We start from the raw sequence: 23,289 nt of genomic DNA, 5'->3' as shown, positions 1-23,289 counted from the left end.
TTTTTTAATTCATTCATTCATTAATTCATTCATTCTCTACTTTCTTATTGATGGAGATTATTAGTAACATTAGTGTCTGAAATAGTTACTCTGAAATGCTTATGTGGACATTATACAGAGCAGACTTAGCAAACACACAGAAATATGAGTCTGGATTGACTCATTTTAATGTGCTTAGGAGATGTTCGAAAGATGCAATTTGATTTTGCCATATTACACAGCTTTTTCAAGAGCTGTGGTTTCGGATTACGGGATAAATGTCCCACACTTGATTACAACATCATGGATGTTGACATTCTGCCATCCTGGCCGAAACTCTAAAAAGAAAATAAAACAAAACACTTGCCATACTAACCAATACCTGCGTCTTTTCTGGGAAACCCTGCAGAATATGTATTTGTTTTTTAATTTTGTTTTCTTTGCTTTGGTAGACAATCCTGGAACTTGAATCAGTGAGATTTTTCCGCTGGGTGAGTGGTTCTTCTCTCTGGGTAGGAGTTGAGGTCTCTTTTCCTACTTAAGAACAAATCAAATGGGTAGGGCACACTTTGTACAAATCAGGTTATGCAATTTTCATCTCATAAATCTGAAAATAAAAAGCATAAGTTCAGCTAAAACAGAACTATTTTGTATCACAGAAGACAAGAAAGCAGTAAGAAAGAAAAAGTTATCAATCAGGACTAGCCTTGAGTAAAATTGTGAAGTAGTCAAATTTTTTTTAAAATCAATTACCCAACAGGCACTTACTAAGTTTATATTAATGTCAAACATTAAGCTAGGCCCTAAGCTATAAAGACAACAATAAAACTCTTCCTTCTCTGAAGGAGTTTACATTCTTTTTGGAAAAAAACAATACATATTTACATAAGTATTCATAAAAAACTAGAGATATATATTAACCATGAGTAGTCCACCAGCAGCTAAAAGAACCAAGAATCCTATGAATTTTCCAGAGTTATCTCTCTTTTCTTGTCCTCTGGACATGTTTTTCTTCAATTTTAGCTCCTCTTTTTCCATCAGGTATTTATCCAGTATTTACATGGTGTCCCTTTTACCCTGCTCTCAATCCCACCCAGAGGAAACCATCTACTTAGCTAATTTGTACTGAGCTATTACTCTGTTGCGATCTTAGATTCATTGGTATAGGGGAAGAATCATGAAAAATGTCCCTGGCCATAGAATTCAGCAGCTTCTATGAAATCTCTAGTCATGGAGAGTTGACTGGCAGGGATTAAATGATTGGCCTAGTATGACACAGTCAATACTGAACATAGGTCCTCCTGACCTTCCTAGGCTGATTGTCTATCAAATACAGTAGACTGTATTTGTGCTGAACTATTAATGACCTATTTTTTCCCATTTAACCAAAAGTAAAAGGGATCTTTAAAAAGAGCACACTGTTTAAACCAAAGAAATAAATCTCTAATAACAGAATTCAGACATTGAAATGCCAAAGAAGCAGAATTATTTTGGGGTAGATTTCTTGCTCAAATAATATAACAAAAGAGATTGCTTAAAAATAGGGGCAATCTTGTTTTCATATATTTGTATCCTTAGCACAGTGCCTGATAAATGGCATTTAATAAATGCTTTATCATCTATTCATCTATTATGATCCTGATCCTATTTGTGATAACTTACTGAAAAATAAGAAACATGAAAGCCATATTGATAATAATTCCCAATTATCATTCTGATCCTACTTGTGATATCTTATTGAAAAAGAAGAAATATAAAGACTATATTGATAATAAATCCCGATTATAATTCTGATCCTGCTTGTGATAGCTTATTGCATAAGAAACATGAAAGCCATATTGATAACAACTCTCAGTTGTGTTGTTTTTTATGGTTGCAAAGACCTTTCCTCACAAAAATTCTGAGATAAGCAATGCTTATATTTATTATCTTCATTTTACAATCAAAAAACTGAGGCATAAACTCGTTTAAGTGACTTGCCCGGGTCATAAAATCAGTGTGAAAACTGGGATTTGAACCCAGATATCTGGCTCCAAATTCACTCTTTTTTCCCTATTACACCCTGTGATTGAGTTTATTCATGAATGGAACGATTGTAGGAAAAACTTGACTCAGATCTATTGTAATCCATATTTTCTTTACTTAGGTAAGCCTAGGTAAACCTGAGTGTAGTTTAGGAACCCAGAGGATAGGTGGGAAATCTGAGTTTAGCTACAGGTTTTTTCTTCCCAAGGAACCAATAGTCTGAAAATTTTTAAACTTGTAGGAATATTAGAAATTCCCTTTGCCCTTATTGAAACCACAGTGGAACTTTTCTTAGTTGTTCAGGACTAGGAGAAAATAAACCAGAGAAAGTGATAGGATGCAGATTGTCTGTTTCTAATCACACATCTCTCAGTGACTCCCATTGATGCTCACGTAATCTCTGGACCTGTCTGTTACAAGTGGAAGGAGGGACATTATTGGGGCAATTCTGGAGTTGGGAAGCAGGGTTGGGTAGGAATAGGGTTTAAGTTGAAGCAGGATGTAATGGGTAACAGCACATGAGATCAAAGAAAAGGTCAGAAGCAGCAGGGCCCTGAGAATTGATTTTGAGACAGGAATCAAGATGAACTACTGTAGTCTAAGCTGGGTGATCACACCCAGTTTTCACACAGAGACAGCCTGGAGGGATCTCTGAGGATGCCCAGTTTGTCTAAGGGAGCCTGCTGAGTGAATGGGAACATCCTCCTTTGATTGACTTCCCGCATTTTTAAGACTAGGGAGACTTCTATCATCTTTTCTGCTCTTTTTCAATATGACTTATATGATATGCTCAGGATGGACATCATGAAATGAATATGTGAGAGTGCAAGGATTTCCTTCCTCACTCCCTTTCTTTAACCCCAACTCGGAGAAAAGGGCCTCTGAGTGTTTGTTTCTGTTTCATGTTTGTTTTAGGTGCTGGGGAAGAGCTTTAGGTGCTGGAGAAGGTGGAGCCGTGACAATCTTGGAGCCAGAATTGCAAATGGATTAGAAGATGTGATAAGAGTGCCTGAGGTTCAAGCCCAAGGGGGTTTGGAGTTGGAATGGGATTGTATGCAATTCCCTTTCTTTCCTCAGAGACTGCCCCTAAATTGGGGGCTGGGAAAAGGGATTATGCTTACCCTTAATAAAGGGAGTAAATTTACTATTTGGAATTATACTTTTGGAAACAAACAATCCTTTTATAAAAACTCCATTATTATAGTAGGAGAAGGGAAGAGGCAATGTTAGAATTACTCAGATACAAAAATTCCTCCCTCATATTCCATAAATCAGAGATTAATTTGATCTCTAATTTAGCAACTTTTATTAGTTATGTATTTTGCATACTGCACTGCACTAGGTGCTGACTGAGATACATAATTGAGATAAAATATACTCCCTGACCTTATGGAATTTATAATCCAAATGAAGGTAGGGTAGAATAGGATATCCAGAAAGAACAGTAATATAACAAAGCTACATAAGAAAGGCCAAATGGCCTGGCAAATGGGAGATTGGATTGGAAGACCCAAGTTTAAATTCAGCTTCAGACTAGGTATGTGATTCTGGGAAAGACTCCAAACCTCAGTTCTTTCATGAGATTACTTTGGCCAAGGGTAGGCAAACTATGGGACAGCTAGGTGGTATAGTGAATAGAGTGCTGGGTCTGGAGTGAAGAGAACCTGAGTTCAAGTTTTATCTCAGACACTTACATCTTTTGTTAACTTTCATGAACTCAGGATCACTTCCATACTATGACAAAGAGTTAGAGTAGAGTTATAATAGAGGAGGAAAAAAATAGAAGAGGAGCAAGAAAGTTATGGGAGTTCAACTGATAATTATGATTTTAGAATCTTCTTATTAGTATTAAAGAAATGCATTTTCTAGCTAAGAGATCAACTGCATTTTTTTAAAAAGGGAATTTAAATTGGAAGGGCAGTAGATTCAAGAAGGTGGAAAAAGTAGTTTTGAAGCATGGGGCATTTCCTGAACAGACAACCAAAAGGTGGAATGAATTATAGAAATGGAGATTAAAAGATACCAATATATGCTCCTTGAGGCTAAGGAATCCTTTGTTTTTATCTTTATATATCTAGTACATGACACACATAATGCTTGCTCAGTAAATACTATTGAATTACTTCTGAAAGTACATTTCAATTTAATACTTTAAAAAATCCGTGACATTGAATATTATCTTTATTGAAGATTACAACTCTTCTATACTCTAATTAGTAGCTTTATGAGTCACTAATCCACATACACTCCTCATCTGGCAGCCATTCCTTTGGTGATGAGTCTTTCTGAACTTTTAAGGTTGGTTACTGTATAATAGTCAATCATTGGACCAATATTCAAAGTCATTCCATCTTGATCAGAACTTGAGCTTCATTTATGTAATCTTTGAGATCCAGGGTTGTCTGCATAATAGAATGAAATATTGAGATAATTTCATCAATTTTGCCATTTTACCTTGGACTGTCTAGTTTCCAAATACCATTGAAAATCATTTTCAAAATATGCCACATTTACAAAAAATATTTGTAGCAATACTTTTGTAGCAACCAACAACTGGAAACAAACCAGTGCCCATGTATTGGAGTGTAACTAAACTGCATATGAATATAAGTATAACAAGTAGTTATATTATTTTTAAAAAATCTGTGAATAGGAAGAATTCAGAGAAACATGGAATGGCTGGTATGAAAGGATGTAAGAGCAAAGGACAATCAAAAGAATAATGATAAAACAAACACATCAATATTATAAAGGGAACAATATTCAAATACATCAGAACTTTGTTCAATATGATAGCTCAGTATGACTTCAATGAACCCTTCCTCTGTGGAGAGGTGGTAGATTCTGGGTCCTGAATGAGATTATATCTCACATAATAGTCAACTATAATCAATGAATTGATTTATTTTGTTAAGCTATACTTTTTTGGTGGTTGTTATGAGAGAGAGTTCTTAGGGGCGGGAAGTGGGTGCAGTCAAGGAGAAATACCTACAAATATGAAAAAAACACAAATACCCATATTTACTTTTAAAAAATCATCTCTGATGTACTTTTTGCCCTTTACTATACAGGTTGTTAGTACCTGCTACCAGCACTTAGTACTGTCTGGCATATAGAAGGTGCTTAATAAAGTTTTACTGACTGACTATAAATCATGCCTGTGTGCCCTTCCAAAACATTAAGTACAAGTATTACTGGCTTAATAAGAGTGTTGCCCAGGGTTGTTGGAGAGAGTGGACTAAGGATTATGAGTCTGTAGGCTCACAAATGCCCTTGCCTTCCGGTCATGTTGTGCTTTGCCAGCTGAGGGATTGAGGTAGGTGGATAGTTAAGCAACACTATAGACCAGTGATGACATCTTAGGGAACCTACATTTAACACAACCACAAGAGACTAATGCAGAAGCTATATTTAAGAATGAAATGAGATTAATTACTGTTTCATGAGAGACAGACAAAAGAACAGGATAAGATGGCTTAGAAAATGGAAATCTTACTTCTCTTTCAAGATGAACTCAAAGGACACTTCCTCCATTGAAACCGTCTCCTTCCTAATTCTCTAAGGTGTAAATCTTTCCTATTTCTGACATTTTTGTACGATGTCTCTTTGGGTGTTTCCTTTGTACTAATCATATTTTGTATTGAAATTATTTGTGTATGTGTGCTACCACAATACCCTTTCTATAAGGATAGAGTTTCTTTTCATCATTTAAATTTTGTATCTCTCCCGTTTCTAGCTATATATATATATATATATAGATAGATATATAGATATATATCTAGATATAGATATATATCTATATATCTATATGTGTGTGTGTCAATGCTTTAGTAAATGTGATTAATTAAATTGACTTGATATAGAAAATATCACTGGTTTGCTAGTTGAATAAAGTTTGGCTCCCTACAGGGAGTCCTTCTAGGAGCCCACCACAGTCCTACAATGCTTTTGCACAGGGAAAAAAATCTTTGGGATACAGTCCTGAATATTCTGTCTCTGAGGAATGCAACATAAGGATACCTGTGAGAGGCAGGAATTTTGAAAAGAAGGAAGGGAAAAAGTGCTAAGGAAAGAAAATGTCTGTGGACATGAGCATATATTTCTTTCTTTACTGTGCTATATTGTTTCCAAGGGAGTTTGGGATATTTAAGGTTACCTTTCCTCTTAGGATACAGACTTTTGCTAATAGATGTGCCATATACTATACAGTTAGGGGTACTAGGTGGTCTCCTGGATTGGGAGATACTTTACTAGCTTTGTGACCCTGAACAAGTCACTTAACTTTGCTTCAGTTTCCTCATCTGTAAATGAGCTAGAGAAGGCAATGGCAAACCACGCCAGAGTCTTCGCCATGAAAACTCCAAGTGGGGTTACAAAGAGTGGGACATTACTGAAAATGTCCACACCATACTAATATTATCCAGACAAGATAAGCTTTTTGCCATCCTGGGATCAGGGATAATCACATTCTTCCAGACCAAGTAGAATCTTCTTCTGCAACTAAGGAGCATTCAACCTAACTATTCATATAGGAAAAAATATTTATATAGGAAAGTGAAAGAATGGCTGTAGTCAAGCTAGGTAGATAATTGGATATACAACTCATAGAGTTGATTTATACACACACACACACACACACACACACACACACACTAGTGATGGGTAGGCTGAGAATTAAATAGGAAGAGGAGAGATTTGGAGTGCCTGCATTAATTTGTGAGTACTTTTGTGCATGGGATTGTAGATTTAGAACAAAAAGAATTTAATACAATTTCATTTTACAACCCAGAGAAATTGATTGTATTTATGAACACACCGATAAAAAAAGGCAAAATTGGATTTTGACCTCAGATCTTCTCTCCCTAAAACCAGTATTCTTTCCATTACCCGTGTCCCCTAAACTTCTCCCCAAAACAAAGATTCATCTTTTTTTAAACAGCATTATTTTCCCAAGAATATTGTGTCTGATTCTTGCAATGCCACAGTGTCCAAAGATTTGAAGTTGAGATAATGGAAAAGATGTATGTTTGGGTTAAGTTTGGTTCCCGTGTAAATCATCCAGAATAAAAAGTTAAGCCTAATTGATTTGGATAAGTTATCACAAATGAATCAGGTATCTTTTAAGGAATCCATTTAGATTTCTTTGCAAGGTTCCACATTCCCATTAGGTCTTTTTTGTATGTTGTGAATTTCTTATGCAATCTGATAAGTTACTTGGGCCTTAGAATACCTTTCCTTCAGTAAATGTTTAGAGGCCTTGTCATTTAAAAGAGATAGGAGAGGGATAGAAGAAAACAGAAAACTGGGAGGGGAGGCCCTGCCTTGGGAGAGTGCTAAATGTGGTTATCAGAAGATCAAAGGAACTAAGAAAAACTACTTTGATCCCAAGTTACTTGTCAGAGTTGCAATTAGATCTTTGAAAATAAACACCTTTCCCTTTGCCCACACTCCTTTCCTTTTGGACACCTGGAAGTGAGGAACCCAAGGCAGAGGGTGTGTCCTAGAATATAGCTCCTTATTCTTAGGGAACCTCTGGATAGTAATAGGAAATGAGAATTCAGGGCATTTCCTAGGAGTCACTAGAGCTAAACTGCCTCTTGACTAGAGAGAGAGAGAGAGAAAAAAAAATCTTTCCAGTCCCTCAATGGCCTCAGGTTACAATCTGTACAAATCAAGGAGAAAAAAGTCCCTTGAAGTTCTAGCATTATATGACTTCTATGAAGTTTTCTTTATTGTTAAATGAAGATTTTAAAAAAAACCTTTATACCTGTTGAATTCTTTTTGGATATACTTGTGAACTCTGTGTTAACCAAACGAAATTAAGAAGTATGTGCACATACCTACTTCTTGTTTTCATTTTTATGTACATATAAATATTTTATGTACTATATACATAAAAGTATAAGAATCAAATTTATATAGTTGGAATACATCTTATTTTATTATATATAAATATACCTGCATGTATATATTTATTATATGTACTATATATGAGTCATATTTCTATAGTTAGAATCTATGGTTTAACAAAAATGGGGAAATCCCAGTGTGTAAATTCTCTTTATCAATGTAGATAGACAATCTGCAAATAGTTTATAAGTTTAGAGAGTCACCTAGGACATTGAAAAGTGAAGAGATTTACCCAAGATCATACAATTAATATATGTCTGAGGCAAGACTCAGATCCAGATTTTCTTAACTCTACAGCTGATCTTTTATCCATTAACATCTTGCTTTTTATGGGTTAATAATAAATCTAATTCAATAGGCATTTTTGTTACAAATGCCTAATGAGCAAAGTGTGCCTGGATATACTGCTTTAAAGATTTTCAAAGGATTTTGCCTATCTTCTCCCCCTGAATGGTTATAAGGAACAATTGCTGCATTTGGAGTAAGAGAATAGGAGTTCAAATCCCTACTGGATCTCTCTCTCAGAATCTCAGTTTCTTCATCTGTAAAACAAGGGGGTTGGACTTTTAATTTTCCTTCCAGTTCTAAATCTATGATAACTATGAAACATAATAAGAAATATCCTTAACAGATGACTGAGACTCACACTGGGGTTTCCCATATTTTCCAAACAATAGAAAAAACAGGAATTCTATAACACAAATACCTTCTTTTGTTGGCTGTTACTTGATTTCCCATTGTTTTCATCCTTTGAATTAAACATCCAGGCATTCAATACCACATCCAGGCAGAGCCATTTGATTTTTTTCTTCTCTTTATTCTCAAAAGCTACCTATCAGTCTAATTAAGATCCCTTCGGTGATAATTCTCTAAGCAGCTTCAGCCTCATTCTTAGGATTTTGTACACATCTTGTGCTAGTCAAAAGGAACAAGAATAATGGGTATATTTTTGCTGATGAGCCAGGCACTCCATCCCTATCAGTCTTGTGTAAGATACAGAATGTCTTGTTGTTTTAATGTTTGCTAGTTACCCTCACAGGCAAGATTTGATAAGTGCATTTCCTAATCCTGAGCTATTGAAATATTGATGCTTATCCTTACTTGGCCTCCCGGGAGTTGAGCCAGGCTAGCTGTATCTCCCCAGCCGAGCGTTTAGGCTAACTGTCTCGCTGTGAGCTTCCACTGTGCAACACCAGGATGAGATTAGCTTTGTTTGGGGGAAAATGTGAATCCCATTTAAATAGTTGTCTAGCCTCATTTCTCTTTGACAGAGTTGATTCATGGGCAGAATTCCCTGACATTTTTGACCAATGTTATAATGTGTTTACAATAATGGTCTCTTCACTGTGTTAATATCATCTGCTTTCAGGTACTAAGGCTCTCTGGGGTCTCACCAGAAAAAAAAGTGAGAACTAAGTGGTTGTTTTCACTACTGAACTATGTTGAATCTTAGTGACTATTAAATAGATTCATCCAGTGTCTTGGAAAGAGTAAAAATTTGTCACATTTGGAAAACATCTCTGGATGCTAAGCAGAATTTTCGTGGCTTATGACCTTTGAATCTATGTTGAAATGTTATTTGAGGCATACTGTCAGGATCTGATATGGGAGTCATACAAGACATACCTCAAATCTATGAGTGTTAAAGGGATGAGGCGGTGGGAGAGGGATAGATTTGTAGAAGTGTGCGCTGTTCCATGTTTCTTCATCAACAGAAATATAATCAGCAATTTTATTTATTTATTTTAATTTTTTTAGTTACTTTTTAAAAAATAACTTTTTATTGACAGAACCCATGCCAAGGTATTTTTTTTACAACATTATCCCTTGCACTCACTTCTGTTCCGATTTTTCCCCTCTCTCCCTCCACCCCCTCCCCCAGATGGCAAGCAGTCCTATACGTGTTATAGGTTGCAGTATATCCTAGATACAATATATGTGTGCAGAACCAAACAGTTCTCTTGTTGCACAGGGAAAATTGGATTCAGAAAGTATAAATAACCCGGGAAGAAAAACAAAAATGCAAGCAGTTTATATTCATTTCCCAGTGTTCTTTCTTTGGGTGTAGCTGCTTCTGTCCATCCTTGATCAATTGAAACTGAGTTAGATTTTCTCTTTGTCGAAGAAATCCATTTTCATCAGTATCCATCCTTAATGAGCATATTTTAAAAGGCTACAAAAAATGACTTAATAATTATGATAGTGAGCAAAGGGAATAAGAGGCACATTATTCCAGGGTGGAGATGGATGCATGGAGTGATCAACTGGGGAAAGCTGTGCAAGATCATGAATGGTGCAAGCAATTGGAAACAACATCAAATCAACAATTTTTTTTTTTTTTTGCAGAATCAGCCTCCATGGATGTAGAACCCTCTATGCTTTGAAAACACCTTAGAGAAAGGCTGCTTCTGGGGGAGCAAGGCTTATTTGGATGGGTGAGGGATGAACTGTATCAGCCAGTTAAATCATAGATTTCTATTTTAAATATTATTCTTGTTGATTAGATGCTATGGCTAATAATTTCTGCCCTAGAGAATGGCTGTAAGTGCTGTCAGTACCCTCTAAATTCCATTACCCTAGAGAAGAGCTCTGATTGTTCCACCCTAGTTACAATTCTACTCATCAAGAAGAATTAAGCTTTATTATGCAATTGTTATGCAGAGCATAGAGACAAGTGTAACAAAAATTAATCAAAAAAAAGGTTATAATCCTCTCTTGTAGAGGAATGATTATAAGGTAAACTCAGTAGGGACACAGGAAAAAGGATAAGAAAAAAATTGTATGTTTTACTATGATTGAAGTGCTTTAATCTTTGATTCATTAAAGAAATCATTATGTACCTACTATGTGTAGTATGCTGTAATTGACTGGGAATTTTCAAACAAGGTACCTTGAATTTAAACAGTAGGAGGTCACTGAGAAAAAGTATGGCAGTCCTAGTCCTTGGCAATGTTTATTTAAGAACAGTTACTGAATTAAATTGAAACCACTGAAAAATTGGTGATCAATATTATTCTTGAATTAGTTAATGAGAGCAGAATTCTAAAAGGATCTCTGGGCTTTGTTTTAGGTTTCTATTCCACAGCATTTATGCTGAAGACCAAAACAATGATTTGTTGTTTTATATATCATAGACATCATAACATGAATGGGAAAAGTGCTGGTCTTGGAGTCATGAAGACATCAGTTCAAATTCGTTTTTTGAGTATTTTATGAGCATATGTAAATCACTTATGTGACTTAGATAAATATCTAAGACTACAAATTTAAGAGAAGTAGTTTATCTATATGGTGGAGAGAATCTTTACGAAAGAAATTTCCTGAATGGATGAAATCACAGGTCTAGACCAAAAACAGAGCAAGAAGAAGCACAAACCAAAAAAAAACAAAAACAAAAAAACAAACAAACAAACAAAAAAAAAATGGGCTCCATCACCACCCTTGGGTCTTCTGACTTATTTCTCTCCTTTTCTTTAAGTTGATCGTTCCATTTAACAATTCATTTCCACCCTGGAATAGTATGCCTCTTATTCCCTTTGCTCACTACCATAATTTTTTTGTCACCTTTTTATAGCATTTTAAGATTTGTAAAGCACTTATCTTACCACAGATCTTTTTATTGGGAAGTACAGGTGTGGTTATCCCCATTTTACAGATGAGGAAGGTGAGATTGAGATGCCATCCCAAGATCCATCCCACAGTGATTAGCATCTGAGGCAGAATTCCAGCCTAGATCTTCTGATTTCCAAGATCAATGCTCTCTCCCCTGGAGCCCTACTTGAGTCTGCTGGCCTACAAGCATTGGTTCCTCAATCCTGTCCTGTTCTTTCCCAGCTCTTCATGTCCATGTACATCCTCCTAATGTACTCCCTCAATATCTCTCTCAACTCTCTTAAAGATTTCTTATTCAATCACATGGTTAGTGGAAGTTTGTTGAATGAATCAATCAATAATTCCAAGATTAGAGCACTTCAAAAATATTAAAAGCAATGGTCTTTCTCTGCTTCTATTCCTGTGCCAAAGAAATACTTTTTATTTTGAGGCGTTTGGGGTTAAGTAACTTGCCCAAGATCACAGATAAGAAGTGTTAAGTGTGTGAGGTCACATTTGAACTCAGATCTTCCTGAGAAAGAAATATTTCTAATGCAGTCTGGAGACTATACTGACTGACTCCAGAATCCATTTTTGTTCTGTAACTTCACATGGATGCACACACAACAAAACTTTTGTTGACCAATGACTAATTTTACATGAATGCTTCCCACAGCAACTGTTCCAATCTCTTCTTTTTTCAATCTCCCAAATCTGTCTCCGGCTTCTCTTTTGACAGGCAACCTTACCTTGTTTGAAGTATGAGGTCCTGGTCTGAGGATTTGTGTCTTCATCTCCTCTTCTCTACATTTCAAGATAATTCATCCTACTCTCATCCTTCCCTCCAGTCCCACAGGATGAGGTAATTTACCTTCTTTTGAAAGCTAATCCCTCTAATTTGTTTCCCCAAGACTATCTTTCCCGTCTTCTCCTGGATCTTGCTCTCATTCTTTTATCTAAAATCTCTCCCTTTCCATTGACTTCCTCTGCCCGCAAGCATACTCAGAGATATTTTATTCTAAATCTTTCCTTGTTCCTGCCCCTCTATTTTTCTCTACTCCCTAAGTTCCCAGGAAAAGTAGTTTATAGTTCCTGCCTCTACTTTCTTATCACTGCCTTACTTGCCAACCCCTTAGAATCTGACTTCTGTCTCCACTTTGCTTGAAAAGCAATCCTCTCCAAAGTCACCCATGGCCTCTTAATTGCCAAACCATCATCTCTGACCTTTCAAAAGCATAGAATTGTTGATCTTCTTGATGCTAACTCCTCCTTTGGCTTCTATGATACAGCTCTCTCCTGGATCTCCTTCCTCTTGTCTGAATCTCCTTCACTCATTTATTTATTTACTTTCTCTCTCATCCTTGGCAGCGGTGTCCCTGACCTTTATCTCTTTCCTCTGTACTCTGTTTTGGTTCCATTGACATCTCTACATGTGAAAATTCTCTTCCCTTCAAGTGCTACCTTCTTCTTCATGGAACTTTCCTTCCTGGTTCTCCCCTATCTCTCAGATCAGAATAATCAATTTTTCAGTAAATTTTCTCCAAAGCGTTCAATTAGATGTTTCCTTCATCCTTTTCATATTCTATTTATATCACTCTTCTTTGTGGTTTTTTTTTTCATCTGTCCAGTATCCCCACTATTTTTCCCACTGTCTTTTTCTATCTTTATATCCCCAGGGCTTAGTACTTGTTGTTATTCAGTCGTCTTAGTCATATCTGATTCTTCCTGAACCCCTCTGGGATTTTCTTGGCAAAGATGCCAGAATAGTCAGCTACTTCCTTTTCCAGCTTATTTTACAGACGAGGAATTGAGGAAAACAGGGTTAAGTAACTTGCTCAGGCTCACACAGCTAGTAAATGTCTGAGACTGAGTCTGAACTCAAGAAGATGCATCTTCCTAACTCCAAGTTTGATGTTCTGTGCCATCTAGCTTTAGCTTTGCAAATAGTAGGTATTTAATGAATGTTTATCAAACTGAATAAATCTCTCACAGCAGATAATTTAGGTTGCAAATTTAGGGTTCTTTTATTGGGTTTGAAGAGCAACAGTTTGCTTCATTGAATCTTCACAAATGCTCAACTTCTTTAGCCACTGTCCTTGCAAACTTTTCACCCCCTTATCCTGTTTCAAGTAATGGTTCTGTTCTAATAGCAGAAGTGGTGGCCATTGCTAGGCAGCTTATCTTGTAGGATAATTTCTGATGGTTCTGAGCTAACCAAAAATCTATTTTATTCTAAAATATATCAAGCAAATATCTCAATAAATTCTCAAACCTTCTCTGGTGGGCAGATACAGAGTTTTTCCTTATGTGTCTTCAGGCAGCATTAACAAAATGTCTTTTAAATAAACAATTTACTGTAATGACAATAGTCATGATAAAAAAAAATAGAGACAAGGAAGCTCTTGTCTCCATGGTCGGCAAGAAAAAAATGGGAAGACCTCTTGCAGAAAGTAAGATTTGGACTGTGTCTTGAAAGAAGCTAGAGAATCTAGGAAGTAGAAATGAGGAGGGAGAATCACTGAAAAGGCAAATCTCCTAATATGTCAGGAGATGTATTATTTTCAAGGAACAGCAGGAAAACTAATGTAGCTAGATTGTGGAGTATGTGAAGGGGAGGAAAGCATAGGAAGGCTAGAAAGAGAAGAACGGGCCAGATTGAGAAGGGTTTTAAAAGCTTTTTTACTTGATCCTAAAGGAGTATCCAGAACGTCACAGCAATATTATTACGAAGTGGAGTAAGTGGAGCGTGTGTGTGTGTGTGTGTGTGTGTGTGTGTGTGTGTGTGTGTGTGACAGTGACAGAGACAGAGACAGAGACAGAGACACAGAGAGTAACAGAGATAAAAATAGAGACAGAGAGAAATAGAGACACAAGAGAGACAGAAAGACAGAGACAAAGGGACAGAGATAGACATACAGACATACCCATACACACAGAGAAACATGGTCAAACCTGGCCTTTAGGAAAATCACTTCAGCTGCCACGCGAAGGCCAGTCTGGAGTGGGGAAAGTTGTAAGACAGGAAGACACCTTAGCAGGCTACTGCAGTAATTGAGGCATGGGGAAATGAGAGCCCTTGTCAGGGTAGTAGGTACATCAGAGGAGAAAAGGAGGTTGACTCAAGAGATGATGAAAAAGCAAAATCATCAAGCCTTGGCCATAGTTTGGCTATGGAAGGGTAAGAGCTAGTGTCCAGGATGAAACTGAATTTGTGAGCCTGAATGACTGGCAGAATGATGGTACCTTCCACAGTAATAGAAAACTTCAGAAAATGGGAAATTGGGGAAAGATGTGTTCTGTTTGGGACCTGTTGAATTTAAGATATCTATGTGATAGCCAGTATGAGATCTGCAATAAGTAGTTGGTGATGTGAGACTGAAGGCAGAGGGATAGGGAAACATGTCATCTGCCATATCTATGGGATATGATGAGATCCTCAAGCCAAATAGCATAGAGAGAGAAAAAAGATCCCAGGATAGATCACTGGGGAACACCCATGGTCAGTGATCAGGACATGGAGGACCTCTAGCAAAGGAGAACGAGGGTGAGCAGTCAGATAGTTGGAGAACAGGAGAGACCAGTATCATGAAAGAGAGGAGAATGTCCAGCAGAAGAGAGTGATAAATATTGTCAAAGGCTTCAAAAGATCAAGAAGAATGAGGATCAGAAAGAGGACATTAGATTTGGCAATGGAGATCTTTGGTAACTTTTGAGAGAGCAATTTCAGTTGAATGATGAGATTGGAAGTCAGACTCCTAAAGGTTTAGAAGAGAAAGAGAAACACTGGTTGTAGATGGTTTTCTCAAGGTTTTTATTCATGTAATGGAAGAAAAATATAGCACAATTGCTAGCAGGGATGGTAGGTGGATATTTTAAAATGGAAGAAACACAGAAATTTGTAGCCAACAAAGAAGCAGCCATTAGATAAGGAGCAAGAAATTGGGAATGACAGAAGGAGCAAGACAGAATGGAATTAGATAAAGGGCACAAGTAAAAGGAATTGCCTTGGCAAGGAAAAGGGCCAGTTTTATGGGTGAGACAGGCAGAAAGGAGGAAATACTGGGAGGAGATGTCTGAATGATATGAGAGAAGAAAGCAGGGGAAAAGATGGAACTCTTGCCAAACAGCCTCAAAGGTTTTGGTGAAGTGTGAGACAAGGATCTCAGTTGAGAGGATAGAGGGAGGAAGGAAATAGGGAATAATTTGGAATAATCATTGGGGTTAGTGGGATATGACTAGATTAAGGAAGTGTTAAAGAATCCAGATGAGATCATGTAACATAAATCTGTAATTTTGTTTTTTTCTCCAGGTTTGTTCAGCCAAATGGGAATAGGAACAAAGGCAGGTGATGGTGGGAGAGATTCTATGATGGGGGCTTGGCAGGGAATGATTGGCCACAGGATAAAGGTGAAAGGGAATTGATTGCAAAAGTCTAGGGTTGAACTGGGTCACCAAGGGGAAAGGGTAGAGAGTGCAGCCAGTGCAGAAGTGATAACCTGGGCAAGAATCAAAGTAGAGAGGTCTTCAAGCAAAGCTTGTAAGGCTCTTTGTCAGATAAGTAGTAGAGAGGCAGCTTGGTACCACAGTGGACAGAGTGCTGGACCTGGAATCAGAAAAAGTTCAAATCCAGCTTCAGATAATTACTAGTTGTGTGACTCTGGGTAAGCCATTTAACTTCTATCTGCCTTAGTTTTCTCATCTGTAAAATGGGGGTAATGATAGCACCTATGTCCCAACATTATTGTGAAAATAAAGTGAGTTTATATTTGTAATATGATTTACAAATCTCACAATGCTACATAATGCTAGCAAGAAAAGATTCTCATTCTGAAAACAGTTAGATAGATGAACCTCTTAGGTCCTGTCCATTTATGAGATTCTGTAATGCTACAGCATCACAATTTGCTTATACAACTAAGATTATACAACCCTTAAAAAGAAGACATTTTATAAAAAACACACCAATAGGGACAACTGGAATAGTGGAAATGACACTGGAGAGGGAGGAGGTAGGCTTATAATCCAGCTGGATCTTTTGAAGGCATTGTCCTATTTAGGACTATTTGAACCATAAATAGAAGTCTCTCCTTCTACTTTCTATTTCCTATGCAAAAAGGTCAGAGTGAAATCTGAGGAGTTATGGAGTCTGCTATTTCTCAGGCACTTCCCCAATACCAGTATATCTCCTGACTCTTAAGACTACCCCCTGGGGCAGAACTAGTATAAAGTCAGGGGAGAAATCTCAGGAGTGTGCGGGAACCAGCTCTAACTAGTGTGGGAGAGCCCCTTTCAAACTTTTTCAGATGTGAGCATTTACACCTCAGAAATTGGCAGTTACTTGATTTATTGTTTTGTTGATTGTCTATACTTAGGAAAGTGCTAACAAAGCAGATTAAAATTAAACGTGTGTACCTACATCTCCTTCTCAGATTAGTTGTTAAACATTTACCAGCATACTCCTGTATTATCCTATAAACATTGCTTGAACTCAGCAGGAGTGCAATAGAAGGCTCAGGGAATGAATCATCACCAGACTGGAGGCCTGGAAACTGAAAGCTAATAATAATAATAATAATAACAATAATGATAATAATAATAATGATAGGTGCAGCTATGTGGCATAGTGGATAAAAATCTGATCTGGAATCAGGAAGATTCATCTTGGTGATGTAAAATCTGATCTTACTAGCTGTGTGATCCCAGGCATGTTACTTAATCCTGTCTGCCTCAGTTTCCTCATCTATAAATGATCTGGAGAAGGAAATGGTATCTCTTCCAAAAAAATTCCAAATGAGGTCACAGAGAGTCAGACACAACTAAAAAATTTTTGAACAATTGATTGAAATAATAACTAACATGTATATAGCATTTTAAGGTTTGCAAAGTGCTTTATATCCATGCTCTTCTTTGACCTTCATAGTGCCCTGAAAATCATCCTTCCCTCCAGCCATCCTGTATCCTCTGTCATCACTTGACCTGACTACCAGTTAACATGAAGACATTGATTCGATACAAGAAAAAATTACCTTAGTCACCTAGTTCTGATTTATGATTTGGTCAACCAGTTTCTTAGACAGAACAAGGGAGAAGGAATGAATTCCTCCTTCTACAGTAAATTATCCATTTTTATGTGACAAGTGATTATTTCTGGGCATACCCCACCCCCAATTGGAAGAAGATTTTCCTCTCAGAGCTTCAGTTGTTACATCTGTACAATGAGGAGCAGAAACTTAGTTGATATCCAAGATCTTATGCAGCTTCTGGAGAACATTTATTCTATGAAGGTCAAATGAGAGAAAGAATAAGAGAAATAATGGGGGAAATCAGAAGAAATAACACTGAATAGGCAATGAAAATATAATTTAGTTACTTTCATCCTCATTTCCAGATGGAAAAATTGAATTATAGAGAAGTAAAGTGATTTGTCCAGCTAGAAATTAAAATACTGGGACTAGTTACTAGTCAATATTCCCTTAGGTAAATTTACCCCATAGGATGAAAACATTTCCAAACTAAAGTATGTTTACTGAGCACTTTCCATCACATTATAGGTTAATGATAACCACCTTCTACTCAGCAATAAGCCCTCTGCATGTGACTGACACATATTCTGAGGGCTTCTATATTTGCCTTTCTTCTCATATATGGAGTAGTTAGGTAGCACAATGGATAGAGCACTAGCTCTGGAGTCAAGAAGACTCATCTTCCTGAATTCAAATTTGGTCTCAGACACTTACTAGTTGTGTGACCCGAGTAAATCACTTACCCCTATTAATCTCAGTTTTCTCATCTGTAAAATGACTTAGAAAGCAAGTCACTTCAATATCTTTGCCAAGAAAACCCCAAATTGGGGTCATGAAGAGTCAGACAGAATGAAAACAACTGAACAACAACACATGTATGTAAAACTAGAGTGTGAGGTGAGAGCCAGGGAAATAGGGTTCCTAGATAAACACCATCAGGGAACAAAAATAGAAATAGAGCTGAGGAGCAAGAGGCAAACTATTAAGGGGCAGCAACAGTCTGGAATGACAGTGGTTTCAAAAGGAAAGGCAGATTACAGAGAATTATGGGAAGAGAAAATTGTTGATGCATGAAGAGGCAAAACAATGTAGAAAAACATCAACATTTCTTGCACAATCAACCACTAAAAATGTGTCATCAAGCACGAGACCAGTTTTACCTGGCAATAACACAACTGAAATAGGTCGTTTAATTAAGAAGGGAGGCATTATTCCTGAGCTCAATATGGCCATTACAGATAATTGTATAAAACAAACAAAAACACCTCCCCCCAAAAAACTTACCCAAAACAGATCTCACACAAGCCCAAAGTGCAAAAACATTTTATTCTTTTCTTCAAATGAAAATTCTCTGGGCACAGAGCCAGAAAATAACCTCCAACTGGACTTTTTTGAATGCCCTAAATTTAAGCAGCTGTAACTTTAAAAAAATATTCTCCTATCTGGTCAACCTTTTGAAAAAAGGATCTGGGTTTTATTGGGAAATCTGTATTTCATCATAAAGATGGAACACTCTATCCTTGATTCTGTTAGTTTTTCAAGAAATGTTCTTTTAGAAAAGTAGGACTTCTTTTCTTTTGGTGTTGTGTTAGGTATATAATAAAGACTATGATGGTAGCAGCTTAATTTCAGCCAGAACAGAATGATTCAGGAAGCAGAAAAAAATGTGACTTCAGCTCTTGGGATCTTGAAGGCCTTCTAATGAAAACTAATTCCCATTTCATAATCAGAAGTCTGTCTGGAGAAAATAAATGAAGAGAAAAGAACTAGTGATTGATATAATTAAAGTATTGGTTAAAGAAAGGCTTAGTGACCCTAGGGTATAACAGGCTGCAGCAAGATTTAGTCAGTTAAGTCAATTAAACTTTGGGTCCATGGTTTGTTTCTTCTTTCCCACTCTCTGCCCTTTAAAAAAAGCCCCCAAAACAGAACAACAACATCAGGCAACTTACTCACAGAGATGCTGGATGGTCAAGGGACTAGAAAAAAAATCACAAACTACATAATTGTTTTTGATTGGTAGGTTGACTGACAAACTTGTTAATGGATATAAAGTGAACACAACTAATATAACTATTGTATCTTGGAGAGAGTACTGGCTTAATGGTTAGAAAAACTGGGTTTGGATCCTAGCTTTTTATTTTCTAGTTGTGTAATTATGGGCAAGCTATTTTTAGTCCCTGTGTCTCAGTTTCCCTATCACAATCTGAAGCTTGAAGAGGAATAACCAAAGTCAGAATACCAGGTCAAAGAGAGCCTATTGTTTTGTGCCTCATAACTAGCAAAGTTTCTCAACTGGCTGATATGTATTGGGGCCCAAAGCAGTCCATTTTTGTTCAAACCCAAAACTGAATCAGGAATTTGTTGAGCACTAATCATACATTATCCTGGATCAGACCACTTTGTGAACCCTGAAAGCTTGTAAGTCCCCCAGCCTGAGTTTTCCCTGAGATCCTGGAATTACATTGCCCTCAATATCCTCCTCCCCCTCAAAAAAACAAAAGGAAAGGCAAGAGGACTAGTCCAGAGCCTTTCCTCTGGAAGTGTACAGAGCCTGACCCTAATATCAAGTCCAAAGACTGAGACAATGAATAAGCTAAGGGAAAAAAAATTTCACCATAAAAGCTATTCTGGTGGCTCAAGACAAATCCAGAAATAGAGACAGATTGTAAAACATTTACAAGCAAAGCCTCAGAGAAAAACATAGTTTGGGTACAAATTCAACTAGAATTCCTGGAAGAGATAAAAGGAAAGGTTTAAAAGGGGTTCAATGTGTTATTACAAATGGAATGAAAGTACTTCAGGAGAACAAAAATACACTGGAGAGAGGTTTAGGGAAGGAAGATTAGAGAACAGTATCTCTCATGAGTAGGATGTACAGATACATATCTATTCACATAAGGAGAAGGAATAATTTAACACCTGAACTTCATTCTCTGAACTGGTCAAAGTGGAGGGGAAGAAGTAGATGCAGAAATACCTTTATTTCGACAAGAAAAGAAGAAGAGGTAAAAATAAAGGGAGGAAGAGGAATTAGAGGGAGGAAAGATTAAGGGAGTTAGTCCTAAGGAAAACAAATTCTAATTAAATATCTACAAAATATTTATAGCTTTTTTTTGAATTGGAAATGAATGTGAATGAAAGGGTATTCACAAATTGAGGAAATGGCTAAATAAGTTATGATATATAAATGGGATGGAATACTTATTGTGTTTAAGAAATGATGAAGAGAATATTTTTAGAAAAACCAGGAAAGACTTCAATTCTATCAACATTATTAAATACTATGTACCAGCCACAGCACTAAGCACTGGAAATATAAAAAGAGACATTGGAGTTGGGGAATGGGGACAACATGCAAACAAACTATTTTAGGTGGGTTTTAAAGAAAGCTAAGGAGAGTCAATAATTAGACTGAAGGAGGGAGGACATTCAAGATAGAGGAATAGGCAAAGAGAAAGAGATGGAGTGTGTCCTTCCTGGAACTGTCAGAAGACCAGTGTAATTGGAATGAAGAATACATGTTGGGGAATATGGTGGAAGAAGACAAAATTGATAACCTCTGGAAACACCTTTGATGTAGGGGGACAAGGTGATAGAGTAAGAAATCTAGGATGACTTCTGGGCTATGAACTTGAGGGACTGGAAAATAGTGGTGTCCTCTACAGTAATAGGGAAAGTAGAATGGAAAGGAACGATAATGAGTTCTGTTTCAATCACATTAGGTTTAAGATGTTTGCTGGATATCCAATTCAAGATGGTTGAAGGCAGTTGGAGATATAAGACTGGAGTACAGCAATGAAATTAAGGCAAGAAAGCTAGATTTGAGAACAATCAGCATAAAGATTATAATCAAATCTCTGGGAGCTGATGAGATCACCAAATCAAGTTGTATGAAGAGACAAGAGAAGATGATTCAGGACAGAACCCTGAGAGACATCTGAGTTTGGAGAGCATGATCTGGAGAAAGATACAGCAAACAAGGCAAAAAAGGAGTTAACCACTCCTAGGATAGGAGATAGGTAGGAGAGCAGTATTCTGAAAACCAAAAGAGAATAGATTGTTAAGAAGAGGGTGATCAAAATTATCAAAAGGCCACAGAAAATTCAAGAAGGTTGAAGACTGATAAAAAAAGGCCATTGGACTGGGCAACTGGGAGAGAGAGGTTTCAGAGGAATGATGGAGTCAGAAGCCAGATTACAAGTAGTTAAGAAGAGGGTGAAAGGAGAAAAAGCATGGGGGTGCCTATTGTAGGTGGTCTTTTCAAGAAGTTTAACTACAAAGGGCAGAAGAGAAACAGGACATTTATGGACAATGGACAGTAGACAACAGAATGGAGTGATCAAAGGTTTTTCTTTTTCCAGGACAGGGGAGACATGGACATGTTTGTAGGCTGTAGGGAAGGAACCAGTAGAGAGAAAGAAATTGAAAATAAATAAGAGAGTGGACATGACAGAGGGTTCAAGCTGTTGGAGATGGAATAGCAATAGTATTGCTTGAATCGAGCAAGTAAAGCCTTGGTAGAATAAGACCACTTTCTCATGTCAGACAGGAGTGAAGGAAATGATAATGGGAGGTGTCTCAGTGATAGGAGAAAGTAGTTCAATAGATTCTTGTCAAGAAGCCTTTGGGAGGATAATGGAGAAGGTGTCTCAGTGATAAGAGGTGAGGAATAGAGGAGAAGAGGAGATTGCAGTGAATAACCTCTGTTTTTCTGTAAAATATAAGGCAAGGTTTTCAGTTGAGAGAGTGGGGGAGAGGGACACATGGAAGATTTGAGGAGGGATGAAAAGAGTTGGAAGAGCCATTATACAGAATAGGATAAGTTGATGAAGGATGTATTATAAGATTGCCTAGCAGTAGAGAACCCCCAGTTGAGTTTATGTAACATAAATTTGTAGTGGATTCAGTTAGAACTGTTACATGACTTTCATTTAGCATCAGGTATGTAAATACAAAAGGCAACAAATGGTGGGATGGTCCCAGGCTGAACTTGGCTGGATGTAATTGGTGATATGATAAGGGGGAGGCAGTAATTCAAGAGTGGAAGACAGTGTAGAGTTTAATTGGCTCACTGAAGAGTCAAGATGAGGAGAAGAAGAGATAAAGTGACTTGTGGCAGGGGGAGTGATGTGAGAGAAGTGAAGGATCAAGTGACTGGAAGTCATGGTATGAAGACTAAGAGAAGACAGAGGGAGAGATGAAAGGCAGAGTGTGAAAGAGATGTCTTTGGATCTTAGGGACTTGGTCTGGTCAGGAACAGGCTCAGTACTCATGGACTTGTGCATTGGGGCAAGAAGATGTAATAATGATGATCAGGTATGGTTCAGAATTCTTGAACATGGAAATTATATATATATATATATTGTGATGGTAATTTGAGAGTTGCATGAACTGAAGTAGAGAATGAAGTAATCACAACAAGGAGAATAATTCATACCATGACAGCAATATAGTGAAGGCAAACAACTATGTGTTTTTAAATAACATTTTATTTTGTTCCCAATTATATGGAAAAACAATTATTGATACTGATTTTTTTTTTAACATTAACATTCCAACTTCTCTCCTTCCCCAAGATGGTAAGCAACTTGATGTAGGTTACATGTGCAATCATTCAAAACATATTTCCATATTAGTCATATTATGAAAGAAAAAGGACAAAAAGCACAAAAAAGAAGGAAGTAAAAAACAGTATGCTTCAATTTGCATTTAGACTCCACCAGTTTTTTTTTTTTTTTTTCTGCATGCAGATGGCATT

General features: G+C 37.0%; 1 long non-coding RNA gene across 1 annotated transcript; it reads right to left on the bottom strand.

Annotated features, from left to right (window-relative positions):
• Positions 1-4,167: 4,167 nt before the first annotated feature.
• LOC127564632 (uncharacterized) lies at positions 4,168-8,870 on the bottom strand. Its single transcript, XR_007954327.1, has 2 exons — positions 8,621-8,870; positions 4,168-4,406 (listed from the first exon to the last, which is right to left on the bottom strand). It is a non-coding gene; the product is annotated as an uncharacterized LOC127564632 (long non-coding RNA).
• Positions 8,871-23,289: the final 14,419 nt, after the last annotated feature.

Source organism: Antechinus flavipes, chromosome 1 (genome assembly GCF_016432865.1).
Source record: "Antechinus flavipes isolate AdamAnt ecotype Samford, QLD, Australia chromosome 1, AdamAnt_v2, whole genome shotgun sequence".
Classification (NCBI taxonomy): Eukaryota; Metazoa; Chordata; class Mammalia; order Dasyuromorphia; family Dasyuridae; genus Antechinus; species Antechinus flavipes.
This window is presented reverse-complemented; position numbering and strand designations above follow the sequence as displayed.